The sequence below is a fragment of the Polypterus senegalus genome, chromosome 17 (assembly GCF_016835505.1).
Source record: "Polypterus senegalus isolate Bchr_013 chromosome 17, ASM1683550v1, whole genome shotgun sequence".
In the NCBI taxonomy this organism is placed as follows: domain Eukaryota; kingdom Metazoa; phylum Chordata; class Cladistia; order Polypteriformes; family Polypteridae; genus Polypterus; species Polypterus senegalus.
This window is the reverse complement of record NC_053170.1, coordinates 89,497,103-89,520,093: the sequence shown is the minus strand read 5'-3', so window position 1 is coordinate 89,520,093 and position 22,991 is coordinate 89,497,103. Positions and strand designations below refer to the sequence as shown.

The following is a 22,991-nucleotide window of genomic DNA, read 5'->3' as shown; positions in this document are numbered from 1 at the left end:
CCAAGTGAGACGCAGCGGGCACCTTGGGGCGTGTACCTTACCCCCGCTTAGCTAGCGAATGAGAGAACTACTTATAGGATTTAGATCAGGGTTTTTTTTTTCCTATAATTTGCTTGAACATTCCGGTTGATTTTGCGACTTCCCTCATTGCGCCAAGATTCATTGTTCACTTGCGATACCGATTTATTTGTGCGAAGCCGAGAGCAAAAGAGAGAACAGTTGGATTCAACTTTGTTTGATATTTAAAATAAAGTGTTACTTAGGTCTTCATGAGTTTGAGTCCAGATATTCTGTGAAGTGTATGCCACATTGAAAAAATAGATTGCAATTCAGATTGTGGATCAGGATTTTGTGTTAAAAGGATCGTGATATGATTTTTTGGAAAGATGGCATTTGACTAATCAAGTTTTCAAATTTATGTAAGATTCATTTACCCTTTAGCAAACTACTTGAAAAGGGGTTGCGAGCCACTGGTAGCTCACGAGCGACGTGTTGGAGACCCCTGATGTAGGTTTCCTCTGGGTACTCCCACATCCCTAAAGATATGCAATTGACAATTTAAGGTTGGCTCCAGTGTGAATAAATAAGTGTGTATACCCTGTATATCCAGGGGTTTATTCTGCTTTATGCCAAGTATTGCTGGGGTAGACGTTGATCTCCCTCAACCCTGAATTGGATTAAGTCAGTTTGAGAATGTATGTATATGTATTGTAAGATAATAAATCTCACTTGAGACAAAAATAAGAGTTGGGGAGTTGTCCCTGTATAATGTCAGCGATCTTCAATGGAAAAAAAAAGTTGCAAAAGGATGATCAAAAGCATAACATTTGATAATACACGACATTGGAAGGTTATATCTATACAAAATGGCAACCGGAAGAAAGTATTGGTGTAAATTATGTCATAACTGTGAGACCAGAAGTGATGTCATCAGGGTGTGGCCAGATGTGCTGGATGTAGAAGTGATGTCTTCAAATGAGGCCGGAAGTGATGTCATCAATGAGCATCCGGAGGTGACATTGTCTGTGGGAGTTGGAGGCGGAAATGATGAATCGGAAGAGGAGCCATTTTGGGAATCCAGAAGACTCAGTGAGTGAGTTGGTTTATTATTTTTCTTCATAAATTCTGATGAAATAAAGGAGAGAGGTGTTAATACCCGATACAACCCCCTTGTCTCGTGAACTTTCACTCACCTCTGGGCTTGTTGGCTGCCTCCTAATCGCACGTGTGAGACAGTATTTAATCATGTTGTCCTAAGCAAATCTCGAATGTTGCCATTCCAGCTGCAGCTATACCACCTCTTCTTTGTAACCTGAGATGGTCAAGCTGCCAGTTCAAGGCCAGCCTAGGTAAAATGCACTAAAACAAAGAGAAAAAAAAAATCTGAAAGGCAGCTAACTGTTCTTAATGAAGAAAAAAATGCTTGGTTTTATACTGGCGCACAATCTAATGATGAAGAGTGTACTGTGCTGAATTGTACCAGGTGAAATTAGCATGTTCACTATTTACACTCCTAATATCCACTTGTGGCCCATATAAGATTCAAAGCACTGATGTTGGATTACTTTGCTGCCTAAAGAGCTGCTACCTGTTGTCTGTAGTTACACTATATTTACCAACTAGACTTCTATAGTCGGGCAGCACAGTGGCTCAATGGGTAGTGCTGCTGCCTCGCAGTTAGGAGACATGGGTTTGCTTCCCGGGTCTTCCCTGCGTGGAGTTTGCATGTTCTCCCTCTGTCTGTGTGGGTTTCCTCCCACAGTCCAAAGATATGCAGGTTAGGTGCATTGGCGATTCTAAAGTGTCCCTAGTGTGTGCTTGGTGTGTGTGTGTGCCCTGTGGTGGGCTGGCGCCCTGCCTGGGGTTTGTTTCCTGCCTTGTGCCCTGTGTTGGCTGGGATTGGCTCCAGTAGACCCTCGTGACCCAGTAGTTAGGATATAACGGGTTGGATAATGGATGGGTGGACTTCTACAGCCATACTTCTTTAGACATGTAATGACCCAAACCACAGCCCGGCATATAAAGAAACTGCAAATTTGCTGTTTGCTGCCTTTCAACTTTGCAGTGATGGGCCCTTCTCCCCAGTCTTAATTTAAACCAATGAATTAATTTTCAGCTTTCACGTGTATTGGAGACCAATCTCAAATTTCATATCTGACAACCTCACATCCTTAATGTGAATGTCTGTGATTATCTGATTTTTTTTTTTTTCTTCCCAACGAGAAGCTTCTGTCAAATCAAACAGCCAAAAGGTGAATGCAAGACACATCAGAGGAGGTGATGCCATAAGTAATGGTGGTATGACAATCCTTTTTAATATTTAATGTCTTTTGATCAGTAAAGCATTCCAGATATCCCAGAATATAATTATGAATAATCTGATTTCAAATTTGAGATATATTCAATTCAGTTTTGACTAGATAAAATATCTCCATTTATAAAGTAGTCAGCACGATGACAATGATCCTATAAACATTATATTTTGATTGTTAAAAAAATGGGTTAAAGGTTATTTCCATGTTGAAAAAGAATGTAAAAAACATGACATTTTTGCTATATAGCCTGCATCAGATGTGCAAATATGAAGGAAAAAACAGGTGACATTTATAGAAGGGCAGGGAGGGGGGTAGAGAACAGAACCAGGGCAGATAAAAGGAGAAATGGTGAAAAGAGGTGAGAAAATGCTGCCACTAGATAAGATTAATGGTGAGCTTAAAACATTAGTCGATCATTAAGATCTGGACATCCTGTTTATTTACTGCGCATGCCTTTCCAAATTCATTAAGTGCTTAGTCAGTGGCAGAATCACGCGTGCAGGCGATACTGTTCAAATCAAGTAGCTAAGGACCAAGAGATCATGTTGTCTACAAGTGAAAGGGTTAATGAGCATGGCTAAAGATGCAAAGGGCTTGGAATGCAGCCGGCACCAGATTTGCTGTCGTGAGAATAAAAGGGTAACACCTCTTTGGAGGTTTGGCATCATGGATATTAAGACTCTGCCATGAACCAAAAAACATGCAACCAACCACATTTCTGCTTTAAAAAACATACTGTTGGTGAAATTGACCAGAAGAGGTTTACAGATCTTGTGCAGAGGAGCAGACTATTGATAGTCTCTGAATTAACACCTGAGTGCAAACAGTGGTAATGACAAGATATATTAAAATTCACATCTTTTTGTAACTTTTCACACATGGGGTATGTTACTGATCAGGGAAAAAGAAAAATGTGAGGCTGCAGCAGGCTAAGGAACTAAAATTCCGGAAGACTGGAAAGATCTTTGCCATGACTGATGAACCCCAGCCAGATTAGAGAGATATGCCCTAGTTGGACACCCAGAATATAGCAAAATCCCAATGAGATTGTGGAACTTTCCAGTCAGTTGTCGGAAATCTAGTTGGTTGATAGAAATGTGGGAAGAATGTGTGGTGCCACAATATTTGAACTCTGCATTCCAACAAAGCAGCAGTGCAAACATTACTGAATGGGATTTTTCACCTGGATGATGGTCAGTGTCACTAGGCTAGTAAATTACTGTTGTAATTCTAGAAATCTGAATAGTCAAGTAGCATTTAATGTTCAGTCTTGGGGACCTGCATTGCTTCTTATTCCAACCAATTTCCCTCTCGGTGGATAATTCTTGCTTTTAATTGATCTCATTGTTTACTTATATTAGGGGCCTCTGCCCCCGCTCACTTCTCTTGCCAACCCCTGGGTGGGCAGTATGCACTAGCCACTTCACGGTTGTACTGCTCACGTATGGTGACGCGGATGTACCATTTAAACAGATTATTTTCATGGGAATTGTTACATATGCATGGTAGAGCTAACTATTTTACATTACAGCTAGCAATTAACCATAGTAAAAATAGTAAAACGTAATAAATTGAAAGAAAATTATGTTTCCTGTTGCGTTAGTGGTATTCATTGCGTTATATGTATTCATTCTGTTTGGCTTTGAAATTAACACGCAAATTTTTTTTAAACTTACACTTTTACTGTAAAACTTCACTAAAAACTCTATTTGGAATACAATTTTTGCCAATATCACATTGAATTTTGATTGATTCCATGTTTGGACTTACAGCGTGTCAATGCAACGTATAAATGCCCACGAGTGAATATTGTTTCTTTCTCTGTAATAAATAAACCAAGTTTTTCGAATGTTTGGCTCTGTAATTTGTTAATTGTCATAGCAAAAGCTATTCTAACGGGAAACTGTAAACATTTTAAATACGAATTGGTGTCTAATGTTATTCGCGGAATATGTACTACATTACCGTTCTTGTCGCCTGTTAAAATTTTATATGTTAGAATTGTTTGACCAATTTTAGATACAACTAATCTTGTCCTATTGCATAGCCCATCACTCGTACATAAATTACGCAATAACATTACGATACATCCTTCTTTCAACAGTAATTCAGCCAGTGGAAGACCGGATGGTGTTAATGGTTGTAGATATTCTACGAGATTTTGTAAGTAGATTTTTTTCATCTTCCGCACAATCACCACCAACTGTTTCAGTATAGTCTATTGATACGCATTTAACCAATTTGCCGTGTAACCGATCGACAATTTTCACGTTAATTCGTTTGACTTCATCGTTTCTCAGTGCTAGGATTGCCTGTGTACTCATTTCTTCTATTGATAACCATTCGGGATAAAATTCTTCAATAAGATTTGGACATAAGTCTTCTTTTATTGGGAATTTAAAGTGAGGAAAACGTAAAAATTTATAAGAGCTAAGACTGCAAGAACTGTGTCTGACAAAAGGATTCATACGAATGAGACGTGAGAGGACCACTTGGCGTGGGCCGTGACCCAGAAATGGTTGAGAGGAGGGTGGGACTTGAAAAAAATCTCTTGGCAATAGTCTCGTCACATAGATTTTCTTTTATAATAGAGAGCTTTCTAAGAAATGTATAAATAATTATATTCTTTGCAATAGCTTTAAAATCTTATGTTTCTTTTTAATTTACCCTTTTCTGTAGAGTTTGTTTCCTTAAGTATGTATAAATGCTGATAATTAACTGTGATTAATACTGGGCAATGCAGACGCAGGTCCAAATAACATTGAATGCTAATTTCTTTACAGCCATTTTTACTTCTCTGCACATTAAAACATTTCTTACAAATGAGCAGACCACTGAATATGGCACAGAAGTAATTACTTCAATTTTGCATTCATAATTCTCAGCATTTGGATACAGTGAATGAACAAACTCTGTAGGAAAGGGTGAATTAAAAAGAAACACTAGACTTGTAAGGCATTTTTGTCTATTGTTGTCTAATAACCAATAAGTACTTCAACATGACTAATTAAGGATAGGCTAATGGAGTAGCCATTATCAGCACTGTATTTTATATCTGTTTAAGGGTATCCTGATAGAAAAAGGTATCCATTTTTATCAAAAATACATATTTCTGGGCTCGTTTGCAAACATTTGACTGGTAGTATAAATGTCAGAATTTCTTAAAATACTGTAAGAGAATAACAAAGGACAACTCGCTACACACCATATATTTCAGGATTTCTTAAAATAGGAAAATAAAGAACAGTTCACTATACCACATATTTCCAAATATCTTAAAATAAGAGAATAAAAAGGACAGCTTACTATACAATGAGATCACTTAAAAGTAAGAATGATGCACTGTGAGGTTGATTGGAACAAAAACCAGCAACCAAAGGGGTCTCACCATTGTAACAGTTAATTCTCCAGTCCTACATCTAAATTCAGTTGCCTATGGGAAGATATGGAACAAGCTGTTCTCGAGTATAGACTGAAGAAGAATTGTTTTATATTAACAAACTTTTTACTTTAAGCTAAAGTGTAGACTCTTTGAGTGCAAAAGGTCATGTGGAATTCAGAAAGTTATAGAATTATTTGCCAAACACAGGCTGATATAACAAAAGTGCCTTAGGATATCCAAGAATTATAAATACTTATGCATTTAAGTACAGATCAGTTCAGCATGAAACCTGCTTAAGTTTACTGTATGGGACTCCCTTGGCACTTTAGTATAAGTAGAGGAACCTTTGAATAATCCTGAGCTTCAACTAATTATTTATTAAAGAGAAAATCCCTAACAAGACCCTTCAATAGTAAATTTCCAACAGGTATAAGAAACTTGGAGTTAGCATGGGTCAGGATCCCGCTGTCCATTTTTCAGTACCCTGCTAGTCCAAATTCTTCCCTATTCAGGTTGTCTTTAAGAAAATATGGATTTCAATTAGGTAAGTGGACCAAAAAAGTTACATGTTTGGGTATGGTTTAATCATTTCGGGAATTTTCTTCATGATTCTCATCATGTACTGATAAGTCACTTAAGTGTGAACTTAATAAATATACATATAGTAATTATGGCTGCACAATTCTAAAGCGGTCCAGCTTTCAGACTGATGGCAAATCATATTCCATGAGTATGATATCACTGGAGACATTTGAAGTGCCTCAAGAGTAACAGCACTAAAAAGTAAAGGAGCTCCAACCCATACGGATGAGATGCTGCCTTAGGTTTCATGCCACAGTCCTTATGGACTGGACTGATTGGTTCCCTCCATCTGTTCAAAGACAAACCATTTGGTTAATTGGCACATCTCATATAAGTGTGTGCAGCTGTGCTGTGTTTTTAGCAGTAGATCACTGTGCCTAGAGGTAAGATCATCTCAAGGAACAACTGAAGAAATTGTTTCAATAATAAATATGTTGTTCCCCCTGAGAGGGTGCAGCTGTGATGTTGTGTCTACACTTCATGCAATCTGATGACACTGAGAGACTCTCTCTCACTCTCTAAGGAACATGGATTCATCTTTCCCATAACTTGCAGCAACGTGTGAAGAAGACCCCTGGCCACACCACACCCCTCACACCACACCTCTGTCATCACAACCTCCACCCCCAAAACCTCCCTGCCTTTTCTTTGTACAAGGTGCGATTGATTATTCAACAGGCTAGCTTATAAATCTTCCTGGATGCTGGCTGGCCCGAGGGCCCCCATGCCGGCGTGAAGTGGCTGGAAGGCGAGTCTTGATTAATGGCAGAGCAATTGGGAGGCACAGGGCCCACAGGAGGAGGAACACAGTTGCTCTTGTGCTGCTGCCTGCAGCACTCATTTCCACACCAGACAAGATGGAGTGAGAGAGAGAAAACGAGTGACATACTGTTTCTAAGTTCAAGCCAGCTGGTGTGCGGGGGGTGGTGGAGGGCATATACTTTAGAATAGAAAGCAAGAAGGGAAGGAGAGAAAATGAGAATCTGTTGCATCTTGAATAAGTGGGTGGATGGAAACTGTTATTTTCTCATTTAGTCCAAGCCATTTCAAACTATGTTTTTTCTTTTGTTACAAAGACACTGAAACCCCTCCACCGCTCTCCACTGCATCCTTCTTCCGAACCTGGCATCTTCTTTCAATGCATCGCGTTGACGTTTAATTTAAGCTTTTTCTTTGTTTTCAGGATAGCATCCTTTCCCAGGGTACCAGCCTCCTGTTTAAGAATGCCTATTGAAAAAGTGGCACTTTTGTCACCATCTATTACAGAAGTAGTCGTCGTCCCCATTTGTACACGGTCCATGGCAGTGAGAGGGGAGCTTCTTAAGCTTGTTGTGACAGTGCTGAACTGATGCATGGCAGGTGTTCTGCTTTTAGTGCCTCCATCCACATGAAAATAAAATTTACTGGTGGAGGTTTATCAAAAGTTCGTAGAAGGTGTGATGGATGGCCAGGGACCTTGCCCCACTGGGAGGCTTGGAGAAGCAGGGGACCGGGAGAGGGGAAATTCCTTCCCAAGGACACAAAAGGGCAGAACATCCTGGATTGTGTGGGAGCCACGGAACTGGAAGGCTTAACCCTGTACAGATCCGTGGCCACCCGAAGGACTCAGGAGCCTTGGACCACAGCAGTTCCGCCACAGCAGGAAGTTCTGCAGGGAGATCATCTGGGTGCACATCTGGGTGCATTATAAAAGGGGCCGCCTCACTCCATTCAGGCAGCTGGAGTCGCGTGGAAGAGGACGGAGCTTGTGAGAGAGGAGTGAAGGCAGCAGAAGGAAAGTAAAGGACTGAGTAATCATGTGAGTCTTTGGGCACTGTGGTTGTACAGTGTTGTAAAGAAGAATAAAAGAGTGCTTTTTGGACATCTGGCTGTCATAGTGTCTGCGGGCGGAGTGGTGGCTCTGAGGCTAGAGATCTGCAATGGCAATTAGAAGGTTGCCAGTTCGAATCCCATAAATGCCAAGCTTGAGCAAGGCCCTTCACCTGCAATTGCTCCGTCCTGGGTATGACGTTAATCTGCATCCATCCCTGCATGTAGGCCCTCCAACCTGCAGGGAAAAACTTGGGGGTTTTGGCAGAATTGGCACTCCAGTCACCATAAAAAACCTCACACTGTTCCACTAAAACTAGTGTGGTGCTAAGTTTTCACCCGTTGCATGGCTGCACTCGGGTCCTCATCTGGGATCCTGAGTTGGTTTGTCGTGCGGGAGTGCGCTGTATCAGCGTGTGCTCCTAACCTCTCTCAACCCTTTGAAGGGATGGTATTGTACAAGTCTTTGGAAAAAGGTTGCCTGTTTGAGTGCCCAGGTCAGATGGTACATCTATAGCTGAAAGCTTTCCTCAAGTTCAGGTGATTTCAGTAGCCCCTTTTAACATATGTGGAATCTACTAATAAATTACCAGCTCAAGGTGATGTTTGAACCTAAGCTAAAATCAATACCGTAATAAATTTTAAATAACTCTGCATTTTCTAGGTCGAGTATGACTCCTCATAATAACACACTTCACTGATAAACTTGCATCTAGCTCAAGAATTTTTACAAAAGGAAACAGAATGTTGTTCATTTCAGTACATTTATAGAAAAGCAAATGGTTATAAGTTGGAAGAAGTGTCGGACAAGGAGGAAATTATTAAACCTGCTTTCCACTTGACTGATATGGAAATGGCAGTAAAAATAAAATGTGCACCATACGGTTTTGTCGAAACCTGGCCTTAACCAACTTTCAGAAACAAAAAAAGATGTTCTTTTATTTATTTTGAGCCTGGCTGTTTTCCACTCCATTCGAACTAGTGTGGTGCTGATGTCCTAATTTGGGTTTGTTGTGTGATGTAGTGCAGCAACACGCTGTATCAGTGCATGCTTGCTGTGTTCTGATACACATTTTTTTGCATGTACAAAAAAAAAAATTCCTGTGTACTATTAAATCGATTTTCCAGACAACCCATTTTTTGTACCGTGTAATTGAATCATAAACACAGTGCTTAAACATTTCTCCGCACCAGCCCGTTTTCTTTTTAGAGAAAGACAACTGACATTGACGGACACCAACATTTTGTGAAACTTCAAAGATTCCCCTCCCTGTACCTGGCAGGAGTTAATCCCTATAAATTCGAGTAATGTCCCGCTTTGTGAAAGAAACTATTGACACAAGATCTCTGTCAGAGAGATTGATCACTTGAACAAACCATACGCAAGGATCTTCCCTGTGTTTCAATGCCACTTTAAAGGACTGTTAAGGTTCCCATAACAGTCAATAATAAAAGGTTTCTGTGTGGCATTGTTCTGGACCCTCTCCCCATGCACTGCCTACTTTTTAAATGCGGTGAGCCAAGCAAAAGGACACCTTTTTATTGGCTAAAGTTAGCCAATAAAAGGTGTCATTTTGCTTGGCTTTTCTCTACATTCATAATGGCTAACACGGTACAACACCCTAGTACTAAATGCGGTCATAAATTATTTTCTATAGTAGCCCATATGATGCAGTAATCATGGAACAGGAGGAGTAGGAAATGGCAGAAGAGCAAATCGCCTGTCAGTACTCTAGCAGTGTCTCCCACCCCTGTAAAATCCTTTAAATGTTTTGGCTTGGTTACATTTTTATCAGTATTTTGCATTTGCTTTTCTTAATTTTGGTTACTTTTTCCTTCTGCCAATGTTTGACCTTCTGTGTTTTGAATTCTGTTCTTTTGGATCACAAACAGGTAAAAGTATTTGTGTGTATTATATCGAATTCCTAGCAAGTTAACATTTTTTTTTTTATTTTTGACCACGCTGTTTGTTGTCTGTACAAATCTTGTAATCGATATTTAACCCACTTCCTATTGTCCAAATGACTTGAGATTTCGCACACTTACTCACTTCCAATGACAATACATGAATCAATAATCAGTTTCACTAATTGATCAATTAATTCATGTTAAGAAATAAAATTTTCATATGAAGAATAGTTCAAGATTTCACCAATAGATGGCTTTTGGTAACGAATAGAACTAAAACAAAGACTAAAAAGTTGAAAATAATATATATATATATATATATATATATATATATATATATATATATATATATATATATATATATATATATATATATATATATATAATATAAAATACTTTTTAACTTAATACAAACAAGATTTTTAAAAAGTAAAAAATAAGTCTCATACATCACTCGTAAAATAAAAGCACGAGTGCTTTTCATCAATCAACATTCAAAAAACGCTTCTTAAAATCGTAAAAGCGTTCACCTTTTATTTTACGAGTGATGTATGAGAGACTTATTTTTTAAACTTTTTAGTACACTTTTTAACTTAATATAAGCGTGGTTTTTAAAAAGTATTTATATACATATATATTATTGTTATTGCTATTTCTTCTGTGACTACTCAAGCTCAATTCGTGAATCTCCCATTTATATATGGGTTACACTTCGTGCTCCGTGTAAAATATTGTTGGACTGTCAGGCCGCTCAAACAGCCATGCCAAATTTCTTGGATGTCATCCCAAACACTGCAGCCCCCGAAGCAATCGTGAGTTGGTGTATTGGTGATAATTAATAAGAAGGAGAAGCATGAAGATTTCACAAATCCCATTACTTCCTTGACACATGAATGGACATATTCAAGGTAAAAAATAAAAATGTCATCACCCATTACAAAACAACACAAAATGGTGACACCTGTGGCACGCAAATTGGCATTGTGATGTGGTTACCAAAAGTAATGTTTATAATATTTAAGAATAAAATAAGGCAGAATAAAATTTACAAAATATTTCAATTGTTGAGGAGCAAAGCAAGCAGCCTCAGAGACGAGGTGTACAACATCAGTTCTACTTTCAGAAGTGCAATTGCTCTCAGCTGTTGAGGTGGGAAAGATGCGCTATTGGACTAAAGAGAAGAATACTGCACTCTCAGGCAATGAGTGCCTAGACAAGCCAAAGAAAAGTCGCAGAACTGGAGGATCGGGCAGGAGAGGAGCCACAACAAATATGTTACATAAATGATGTATACTGTTAAAATCCGTGATCCAAACAGGAGGCCAATACACAAAAAGACAGATGGACAGTTGCATAGGTATCCAATAATGATAGGCAGAAAGATAAAATACATAAACACTGAACTTGGTGCAGATTCCCCTAGAAGGTTTTTAGTTTTGAAATTAATATAGCAAAGTGCTCCCGCTCTTACTTCCCCTGCCCCTTACAGCATTTGTTAGAGCCCAACAACACTTGCTAAACAGATGAGAATGTGCAGCACTCAAGGAAACTGCACATGAAAGAATTAGCTGGCGGTGGAGTCCAGGCCTGATCGTTACTTCTTCTGAAATTAACTTACATCAGAGAAAAGCCTGAATCACAGATTTACTATATATCAGAGCAAGGTCTCTAACATGGATTTTAGCAGAATGAAGCCTGCTAACTGCAATGAGCAGTGATTATAATGAATAATTAAAACCCTGCTGTGACTTATGCATTAAATGATTATGTAGGCATACTGTATTAGACAAGTTGTTCTTTTTTGTATATACAGATTTAGTTTGCATTTTTACATATATACAGTGCTTTGCAAAACTATTTAGTCACTTGAACACTTTTATTATCTATTATAAAAAAAAAAATCTGGCGACTAGACAAGACTTTTTAGAAGATGTTTTCAAGTCACGCTGTTCTCTCAACCATAGAAAACCACACATGCGGTACTCTCACCTCTCATTCGTGTGAATGATTTTGACAGACACAGTTCTTGCTCTCTCAGCTCTCAGTAATCCTAGCACCGAGAAGCGATGAAGTCAAATGAATTAACTCCAAAACTGTCGATCGGTTACACAGCAAATTGGTTAAATGTGTAACAATAGACTCTGCTGAAACAGTTGGTGGTGATTGAGCGGAAGATGAAAACATCAACTTGCAATATCCAGTAGAATATCTACAACTGTTAACACCGTCTGGTCTTCCACCGTCTGAATTACTGTTGAAAGAAGTATGTATTGTAATGTTATTGCGTAATTCATGTATAAGTGATGGGCTAAGCAAGAAAACAAGATTAGTGGTATTCAAAATGCTAAAAAACAGTTGGTGGTGATGGTGCGGAAGATGAAAACATCAACTTACAATATTCCGAAGAATATCTACAACCGTTAACACCGTCCAGTCTTCCTCTGCACAAATTACTTTAGAAAGAAAGAAGTTTCCAAGAAAGGTAATGTAGTAAACCTTCCGAGGATAACATTAGTCAATAAAGAAGATCTTGATATGTCATTCGTATTAAAATGTTTACAGTTTCCTGTTAGAATAGCTTTTGCAGAGACAATTTACAAATCTCAGTGCCAAACGTTCAAAAAAGTAATTTTATTTAATAGAGAGAAAGAAACGAAATTCAATCACGGGCAGTTATACGTCGTGCTGTCACGATGAAAGTCCAAACGCAGAATCACAATTCAATACAATATGGACGAAATTTTAATTCAAAAGATAGTTTTTACTTAAGTTTTACAGTAAAAGTGTATATTTAAAACGTTTTTGTGTGTAAATTTCAAAGCCAAACAGAATGAAATCATATTACGCAACAAATAACTCTAATGCAACATGAAACATAATTTACTTTCAAATTATTACGTTTTACTATTTTTTAATATGGTTAATTACTTGCTGTAACGTAAAATAGTTAGTAAATTCTACATCCACATCCCTATACGCGGCAGAACCGCAAAGAGACGTAGCGCAGGCACGGGGGTTGGCAAGCGAAGTGAGCAGGGAGCAAAGCCCCCTAGTTTCACTAAATAACAAATTCTAAACTGAAATGTTGTGATGTTGTTAAAGTTTATGGGGTTATTATTGTCACATGTGCAGAGTACTTTGAAAGTCTAGCCTACGGTTACTCTGGATGGGGCTAAGCAATTTAGGCTAAAATCCATTTCACATAATGCGACTTTTCAAACAATTTTCAGTTGTAGCTTTCATTTTACATAATCTTAGCGAGTCGGAGGAAGCCAACATTGCTTTGATGAAGGCCGGTCACTTAATGTGGCATACCTAGCAACTCGCACTCAACTTGCTGGTACAGATCTTTAGTAGAGATTTCCCCTCTGCTACAAGTTTGTAGTAGAGGAATGCCCTCCTTTAAATAAACCTCTCATAGGAATATGTGATTGCAGGCTTCTGTCTGACAAAAGATCACTTTATAGAGCTGCCTCCAGGTATAATTCTGTGATACAAGCTTTCCTCTATCACATGTCTGTTTGAAAGGGGCTTTCCTCTGGTACTAGTAAATGGCAGAGGTTTTCTTTGTTATAATAGTAGATTTTATTTGATCCAGACAATGTTAAACAAGCATCATCAAGCTTATAGTTTTCTTAGCTTATGTGCTTTTTCTTGGAGCACAACTCATATATTAAGTACAATTACTAAACACAGTAATAAGTCGAGACACCATTTCCCTTCACCCTCTTCTTTGCTTTAACTACTTTATCTCAAATCTTTTCCTTCTTTGCCAAGGAAGTTCCTTTCATTTCCCATTTTCACTAAGAGAAAATTTTCATTGCCAAATGCCATTTCAATTAAAGTCAGGGAGCTGAGTGACATTTTGCCATCTTTAAACTCTCATAAAGACAATTTATATCAATGATGATACCTCAGAAACTCTTTTGCTGATTCCTGTCCATTGAAACCCTCCATTATAGAATCCAAGAAAAACAAAAATGTTCAAAAGCTGTAATCCCAAAAATAACAAATGTTTTTGCTGAATTGAGCCAAGGAAATGCTGTGTAAAACATATGTTTTCCCATCCATCTTGGGCCAGTCATATACATCATCACTCCTCTGTGGCGAGTTCCTTATGTTGCCAGGTGCACAATACAGTAAATGAACCCTTTCACCAATATGTAATTTTGTTTTCTTCACAATTGGGCCGCTCTGTCGCTCTGTGTGAATTAAACTCTGCATAATTAAGCTGTGACCAACAAGTCTCTCTGTCTGTTTTCTTTCAGACGTCAAACTAAGTTTGGTGCTGGTATCCTTTGTGGTGTATGGCCGGCCGTTTATCCCGGCCAATACCCCCAAGCCGCCAGATGGAGCCCTCCTTGCAGTATGGAGGTCCCCCGAAGACCAGCAGGGCATCATGGACATTGTAGTTTTTATACGCAGCCCTGCTGGATACCGTGGGGGCCACTAGGAAACGCTGCAGGGAGGAACAATGGATATTTTCCCTATGCCCCAGAAGCACACATGGACAAGGGGAATGACGTGCTTCCCGGGTGAAGAAAAGAACATTTTACCTGACCCGGAAGTGATACAGGATCACATGGACTGGGGATTGGGAACATTCCTGGGTCAGGATATATAAAAGGACTGTCGGAGCTCCCAGGCGGCGAGCTGAGCTGGGTGGAAGGGTGGCAACGCGTCTGGGAGTTGGAGGATTGTTTATTGTATTGTGATTGGTTATTGTTATTTTCTGAGTATTGTGGAAGAGAGGGTGCTTTGTGCACTGTGGAAGATTAATAAAGTCAACGTTTGGACTTTTACCTGGTGTTTGGAGTCGTGGACAAGGGTTCAAGGGAGCGATAGCGCCCCCTATCTGTCACACCTTTTAGACTTGTTAATAGGTGTAGGACACATGGTGTAATTTTCTCTGGGCATCATAAAGTGACAGCCACACTTTGGAGGTCTGCTAGTCTACTTTACACATTTTCGGAAAATTTTCCCAAAAATAAAGCAGCAAGAAATAGCCATTAAAAAAAGAACATCCTGCCTGTTTTTCTTTTCAGTGTTCTAAAACCATGAATAACTTAGAAATAGGATAATGACGTTTACACCCCAACATTGTCCCTGGGATAGAAGCCATCACAACACCACAACTCCCATGAGTCACAGGCATGCTTTTCAAGGCAGACACAGAAAACCCAAAAAAGAACTGAATGTTTTGTTATTCAATTTCATCTCTTTTCAACGCCTGTTGCTGATGTACCACAAGCTTCCCAGACATATCCAGTAGTCTGTCTTAAGTTTCTTCCACCAAGATGCAAAAGTACAGGAAGTAGACGACAGACAGGAAATTCTGCTGCAAAGACAACATTGTCGTCTTATCACTGTGAAGCTGCAGCTCTTACTGGGCCCCATTTGAAAAAGAGGGCCATTGAAAAGACAGACCTCAATGGCCAGTAATAGTTGTGTGAGGACATATTACAAGTGAAGAAATGTCAAGTCAGCAAAAACAACTGAATGCATTGTGCCATTTGGTGTGGTTTTGTTGCAGAATTATGTATTTAGCTCATATTAGAGAGACTTCTTCATTCAAATCTATTAGGATATTTCATAATTAATAAGGCTGATAGTTAAGGTGTGATATATTGTCCTCTAATTAGTTTTTTTTTCTATAATCTATAATTTGTATACTTACTTCCAGAGATGTCATGACTCAACTGGTGAACTATCAAAAGAATTTTCGGAGGAATTTAGAAAATGTGCTGAAATATTATTATATTAGAACATTTGTGACAAGAACAGGCCAGCCAAACAAACTCATCCATCCTGCTCGCAGAAATTCTCCAAAAAGATGCCAAGTGAAAATTTGAAGGTTCAAAAAGTCCTACTGTCATCATGCGACAATCATTTCAAATACCTGCATTAAAGTATCCAAATATGTTATACCAAGGATAGCTGGATAATTAACATTGAATTAAATGCTATTGAGATGGGGCAAGGCACGGCCATTGCTTCTTTTGTGTATGAGATGGTAAGGTGAGGTGCTGTTTTTCAGCGGAAGGCATTTAAGTTGATATGTGTGTTTAGATAGATAGATACTTTATTAATCCCAAGGGGAAATTCACATACTCCAGCAGCAGCATTTATATACTGTGTGTATATACAACATATAAAATATATATATAAAATTAAGGGGCTCTGCCCCCTGCGTGCTTCACTCGCCAACCCCCGTGCAGGTGCTATGCGCTAGCCACTTCACAGCTCTGCTGCTCCCATATGGGGCAGCAGATGTACAATTTAAAAAGATTATTTTCATGGGAATTGTTACATATGCATAATAAACTTAACTTTTACATTACAGTGAGTAATTAGACAACGCAACGTATAGTCGCCTGTAAGTGAATATCATTTCTTTCTCTCTAATAAATAAACCGACTTTTTCAAATGTTTGCCCCTGTGATTTGTTAATTGTCAGCTAAAGGGCTTGTGTATGGGCAATTTCGAACCAGACCAGGATGTGGCGGAGTGCACTGACTCTTTTTCTCCCTTTTCTGCAGACAATTTACGGGAGATCTCACCTGGCCCTCTTGACGTCACTTCTGGGTCCGAGCCTATGGAGGAAGACCTTGCTGACTCTGGCTCCTTTGATATCGCCAGCAGCCATATCACCCTGTAGCCCTAGACTGGTTGCCCACGGAAGCTAAGCAGGGTTGAGCCTGGTCAGTACCTGAATGGGAGACCTTCTGGGAAAAACTAGGTTGCTGCTGGAAGAGGTGTTAGTGAGGCCAGCAGGGGGTGCTCACCCTGTGGTCTGTGTGGGTCCTAATGCCCCAGTATAGTGATGGGGACGCTATACTGTAAAAAAAGCACCGTCTTTCGGATGAGACGTTAAACCGAGGTCCTGACTCTCTGTGGTCATTAAAATCCCAGGATATCTTTCGAAAGAGTAGGGTGTTACCCCGGCATCCTGGCCAGATTTGCCCATTGGCCTCTGACCGTCATGGCCTCCTAATCATCCCCATACACTGATTGGCTTCATCACTCTGTCTCCTCTCCACCAGTAAGCTGGTGTGTGGTGGGCGTTCTGGCGCACTATGGCTGCCGTCGCATCATCCAGGTGGATGCTGCACACTGGTGGTGGTTGAGGAGATCCCCCCCTTGTATGTAAAGCGCTTTGAGTGCCTTGAAAAGCGCTATATAAATGTAATAAATTATTATTTTATTATTATATCACGTTCGGGCTTGAGCCTATGGCTGAACCCTTGTGAACCCGACCCCTTTGACCTCACTACCTGTCTTCCCCTTTAAAAACCTCCACCTTTCCCCTAATCCTATTTTTCCCTCATCAAACAACACTCAATTCCCCAGAACGGCAACTTGGAAACAAGATTTTAGGATTTTTTTGGAAATTTAGCAAAAATAAAATATCAGTGTGAAATTTCAGTTTTTTATTTTTAAGAATTTTGCAAAAATTCTTAAAATGTTTGTCTTAAAATTCTTCTTAAAAGCTTTATCCTTCTAGGATGTTGAGCGTTGGTTAATGAGGAGAAAAAATAGCCAGTGCTCATGAGTGTGGTTGTGCATATAAATAAGCTAAGTGATGTACCTCATGACTCTAAAGTTGGATCGATAGATAATGTGATATGAATCAGGTACAACATTAATACCTTTAAATGTGATGTTTGAACTTCTCAATGGGCCGGTCTCAGGTATTGATTAATAAATATAGTTATTGATTAATAAATGTAAAGTAATTCACGTGCTGCTGTCATCTCTGGTCTAGCTAATCAGTAATCTTTGGGGTACTGAACTTTGCCAAGGGTGACTCTTTGAATGCAAACCGTCATTTCAGCCAGTCTTTGAATCGAAAGTTAGTTCCATTCACAACAATTCATCTGTGCAGTTCTGCAGCTTGAAAGAAAACCAAGACAGTCAAAAAATATATCAACAGTAAATGGCTTATTCAAAGAAGCAAGCAAAGAGTTGGATGTATAAAGGGGGAAAATAAATAAACAGAAAATAAAAGTCACTACTGCCAAACTGAACCTTGTTAACCAGATTTGTGTATCTCTGTTAGGTGAAAGGATGTCCCCACTGTAAGACAACAGTAAAGTTCAATAAATGGAATGTTTTGAATGTTGTGTACTTATATTTGTGTGTGTGTGCGTTTGCATGCTCTGCAATAGACTAACTCAGTGTTCAGGGATTGCTCCGGTCATGTTCCCTATACTTCTTGAAATAGGCTCCACCCTACATGTGACTCTGTTCAGGATGAAATGAGTTAGAAAATGATTGGGTGGGTGGTACTTTTATTAACCTGTTATGTGTACATTTTACATTGCAGAACATTTTACCAATATCCGTAAAAAGGCATTGAAATGTTAGCAAGTAAATAATACCATCAGTCTTACAATCAGGCCTGTGGTTTTGATTGATTCAGATAGTGGTATTTGGGAACAATAACAGAATCTGTACACAATACCAAACAACTCTCTGTCTGTCTTTCCAGTCCCTGAACCAACTTAATCAATCTGTATGGTAATGGCGAGCCAAGGCTATCATGCAGCATTAAAAGAAAGGTAGGAAGTAATTGTTTACTGTGTTTCTAAAAGTTGTGCCCCATTTCCATATACAACACCATATCATTTGAGGACCCATGTAGAGACGGGATAACCAGATGACTTCTCATAGCTCCTGCACTGAGCTTTCCAGGTGGGCATTAATCTGAGGACAATATGTTAATGCAGTAACACCATTGTACCATTATTTCCTCGTAACTAATTTATTGGTCAATAAAAATAAACCATCTCCTTATTGTGTTGGTCTGTTAATGACAGGTTTGTTCTAAGAGATTTTTCAAATGATGAAGACAGAAGTTTTGAGTTAAGGTTGTTATGGTCTATAATCATGGCATCAGAGAGTGGCAACATGTTGATTACAAAATGCACTGTGCACTGTACACGTGATAATAAGGACCATAGTTAGTGCATCAGTGTGGTCTATGTATTTCATTTGGCACAACAATACTGGTCAATTGTATTACAAATAAATGAGAGAAGTTATTGCTACTTTCAATTATTATGACCATTACGTGCTTTTCCTTTTTTTTATAAGCTTTTGACCTCAGGCATGCTGGGGCACCACAACTGCTAATCTACACGATTTTGGGACTTTTGAATTTTGACTCTATAACCTTCCACCCTCCAAACCTCTGTACACTGCGTGAAGGTAATGGCAGTAGCACTGAGAAAATCTCACCTAACAGCCGGTATTCAAATGATAGAGCCTGATTTGGACTGTACACTGAATGATTCTTTACAAGCTAAGTAATAAATCATTAGTTATGTCATGATTTTTTTTTTTTTTTTGTTGTTTCCACAGAGCATTTCCCAGCACTGAACCTGGTTCATTTGTGGCTCCCTGCTAGACACATCCAATTTCTCATGTCCCGTGACACACAAAACTATCATCCTTCATCTTCTCTATCTGGCTTTTCTAAAACATTTGTTCCTGTTGTCGCACACAAGCACACAAAGAGCATCGACTGGGCCTTGATAAGTTAATCCTGCCAGCATGGCTGCCTAATGCCTTCTTCTGTCTTTCTCTTACCTGTAGACCAGATGCCACTTCCAATATAATCTTGGAAGTTCCAAGCTTTACATCCTGCGGACTATTTAAGAATCAAAGGCACCGGAAGTCAGCGTTAATTAACAAACCTGGAACAGAAGAAGACACAACTCCACAGAGGGAAGTGATTTTCTCAAACGACACGAGACCATAATATATTTGGTCTTTTCTGATTTTCCTTTCATTAAATTTGGTACCCAGTCGGCTCCCAACCCTTTATCATGTTTCTATTGTTTAATCCCTAACACTATCTATTAGTGTGCTTTTGACCTGTTTTGGACCTGTTTCAACTCCTGATTCTCAATTCAATCACTATGTGGCAAGAAGTAGACTTTGAATCCAGTGTGGGAGTTATTTTAGAGTAACATCTTGGAATCAGCCTTCAGAAGGTAAAGGAATACCAGGCCCAAAGAGTTTTCTGGTGGCCACTGAAGTCTGAGCATTTTTTTCATGGACCAGACCTTCACTTCTGTTTCCACATTGTCTGTTCTATGTTTTGGAAACTGGGTCTTACTTGTATGAAGTAGAAAAACTTTAAAGTATCTATCTATCTAAAGTCCCCTATGAACATGGAGGCTTTTAACTGACCGTATGGTACCTGTCAGAAACCAGTATTTCATCCATCCCTGGTCAGGCTCATCTGCAGTACTTTTAAGAACTTTTTTTTTTTCAGTAGACTTGTGAACTTTCTTCTATGGCATCAAAATCCGTTTCTCAGTTTTTCCATTGGGTGTTCCTGATCTGTACACTTCACGGCACCCTCTGCACTGTTATAGTTTACCATCTCCTGGAAGTCAAAACCCCTCTGTAATCGCACCCTGGTCACCTCTGTGTGTCTCTCTTTGTGAGTCCCGTGTTAAGACCTTCCCTATCAGCTGCCATTTTGTTTCTGGGCAGTTCTACACATCTTTTAATTGGACCTCTGCACTAAGTTAGCAGTCTGTTATTTCAGAGGTTATATTTTGTCAATGAAGAAACACGACCACCAAAATGTAATTTGTTTTTTAAAGGAATTTAACACTTTTTGTATTTTACAATGAAGGGTGAATTAACGTGCATAAATATGCTTGTTAAGAGTTTGGTTGTTTGTATACTGTAAATCAAATAGTGTCTTTTTGTCTATTTATCTATTACTCTGTCTTGCAAACAGGTTTAGATGCATCTGTGTGAAATTTAAAGGGCATCTGTGGAATAAGTCCAAGCTAGAATATAGGATATTAAAATTCTGAGTTAGTGGAAAGATTTATTTTAAATATGTAACCTGATATTTGTATTATTGAAGCTAAAACTGAATGTGACAGATTAGCAGGAAGCAGTAATTAACAGTGTTCTCCAAAGCCATTTTTATGACTTGAAATCTAAGAACTGTCATGAAGTTGTGACATGAGTTACTTGTGTCATGAGTAGCGATGAGCGAACCCTGCTGAATTTGCTTTGGCTCAAGTTCATCATAAGGGCAGAAACATTCAGGAATTTCGTCAAACTTGGTGAAATGCATTGAAGTCAATGGGGTGGGAAAAACTGAACAGGTTTTAAGTGGATTATAATGGTTCAATTGTCTTTTTTAAGTGAAGTGAAGGCCCGGAAAGCATCTGCCAACTATGCTGGACCAGAATGCGAGGCAGCGTTGCTAACCACTGCACCACCATGCATCCCAGAGATGAAATTACACTTCAGGTCCGCAAAACTGTGAGTCCTTTATCTCTCTCTGTGACTCTCCAGCTCCTATAACTATGACTAACACCCACACCGCCTGTGATGTAAAGGATAGGCAATATATACTTCAGGGGCTGTCCCTGTCACTACCAAATATGTGTTACATAGTGAGGATCATAATACACTTATTCCAAAAGTGAATCTATGCAGAACAACAAAGTATTTTCATGATATTCTCTTTATTTTTTTTTATTAAATACATATGGGTGCAAATCATTTGAGTAGTGACGTCATGCATGCTGTAAATTATTCCCACATGTGTGAAGCAGATTGAGCAGTGCCATAAAATGGGAGGTGGAATACACTTACAGTACGCATGCCTGAAGGTTCTGTACATGTGCAACGCAAAGCAAGTAGGTAGCATAGATCAGGTAGTGACATCCACATCCAACATGGCTGCTACAGATCTGTGATATCATGCTGGCCTTGCAAAACATCATGGTTAATCTAAGTCAGCTGTACAGCACATTTTTAGATAAAAGTTTGGCGCACAAGGTCACCTGCATATCCTACAAATCCACTGTGAAAAATGCTTTGGCAAATTTTACCGATTAGCACTTTAAACTTACCATTCACAGACTTCTTTTGCCTAATATTACCATTAAAAATGGAACTCCAATAATACAATTCCTCAGTTTTAAATGGCCAAAATGATATCAGGAAACATAAGGAAACTTCAAGTTAAAACTTGCCTCCACCAGCATGTTGGAGAGGCGACACTTTTAGCTGGAAATTTGAGAAGGGTAATTCTTCCCCTTAATTGGTTGGATTACTCATTTCAGTTCAAACACCACCAGTTCCCTGTCATCAGCTCTTTCACCATGACTACTAATAAAATGTAGGGCAGAATATGGTTAAGGAACTTCTCCCCTGGCGACTTTTATCTGCAATGGTGGAGTGCAAACAGCAGGGAACTGTTCATTTCTATTTCTATACCCAACATAAGTAAAAACGTATTTTAATGGGAAGTGCTGCACTAATATGCATTAGCTGATGCTCCAGACATGCCCCACTGTTTGAGCTACTTTGAATATTTAAAAGATGCATTTGTTGCCCGAGAGGAGGGGCACAGTGGTAGCGCTGCTGCTTCATAGTAAGGAGACCAGAATTGCATGTTCTTGCCGTGTCTGTGTGGGTTTCCTGCAGGTTCTCCGGTTTCCTCCCAAAGTCCAAAGAAATGCTGGTTTGTTGAGTTGACAATGCAAAATTGGCCCTAGTGTGTGTGTGTGTATGTGTATGTTTTTACCCTATTATGTAAGACGTCAACCAGTGTACACATTAGACTTGATGTACAAAATGTATGGAAGTGTAATTTAATTACACCTAAATTTATTTAGATTCCATTATTAAGCAGTGTTTATGAAAACCTGTACCCCATGCAAAATGAATTTTTAGATTTTAGTTGCTTACTAATTGAGAATATTGTCATCCTAAAGCAGTTTTTTGTCTTTAATTGTTATTGCCATCTAATCCCATGCTTGCCTTTTAGTGTTAGTGTTTGGAAACAATTAAAATGGCAAACTCTGTTAAAGAAGGTGAATTGAACTTAAATTTATTGATATGGTACTTATGAAAACTTATAAGGGGAGCAAATACTTGTTATATTTTATTGTTATACAACACTGAATCCCAGTGTATTTACAATTGGCTTTTTGACACTGAGCAACAGA

The 22,991-nt window shown here is 39.0% G+C and overlaps 2 long non-coding RNA genes across 2 annotated transcripts in view; one reads left to right on the top strand and one right to left on the bottom strand.

The window, feature by feature from the left end:
- Nucleotides 1-650: 650 nt before the first annotated feature.
- The window catches only part of LOC120517692, a 38,760-nt gene continuing 16,419 nt past the window's right edge, over nucleotides 651-22,991 (bottom strand). The window contains exons 2-3 of the long non-coding RNA XR_005631085.1: nucleotides 1,194-1,359; nucleotides 651-1,125 (exon numbers count right to left, since the gene is read on the bottom strand). This is a non-coding gene — a long non-coding RNA (uncharacterized LOC120517692). The remainder of the gene's footprint in view (nucleotides 1,126-1,193; nucleotides 1,360-22,991) is intronic.
- Nucleotides 18,496-22,991, top strand: part of LOC120517691 — a 55,601-nt gene continuing 51,105 nt past the window's right edge. Inside the window, exons 1-3 of the long non-coding RNA XR_005631084.1 lie at nucleotides 18,496-18,557; nucleotides 19,093-19,206; nucleotides 19,360-21,294. This is a non-coding gene — a long non-coding RNA (uncharacterized LOC120517691). The remainder of the gene's footprint in view (nucleotides 18,558-19,092; nucleotides 19,207-19,359; nucleotides 21,295-22,991) is intronic.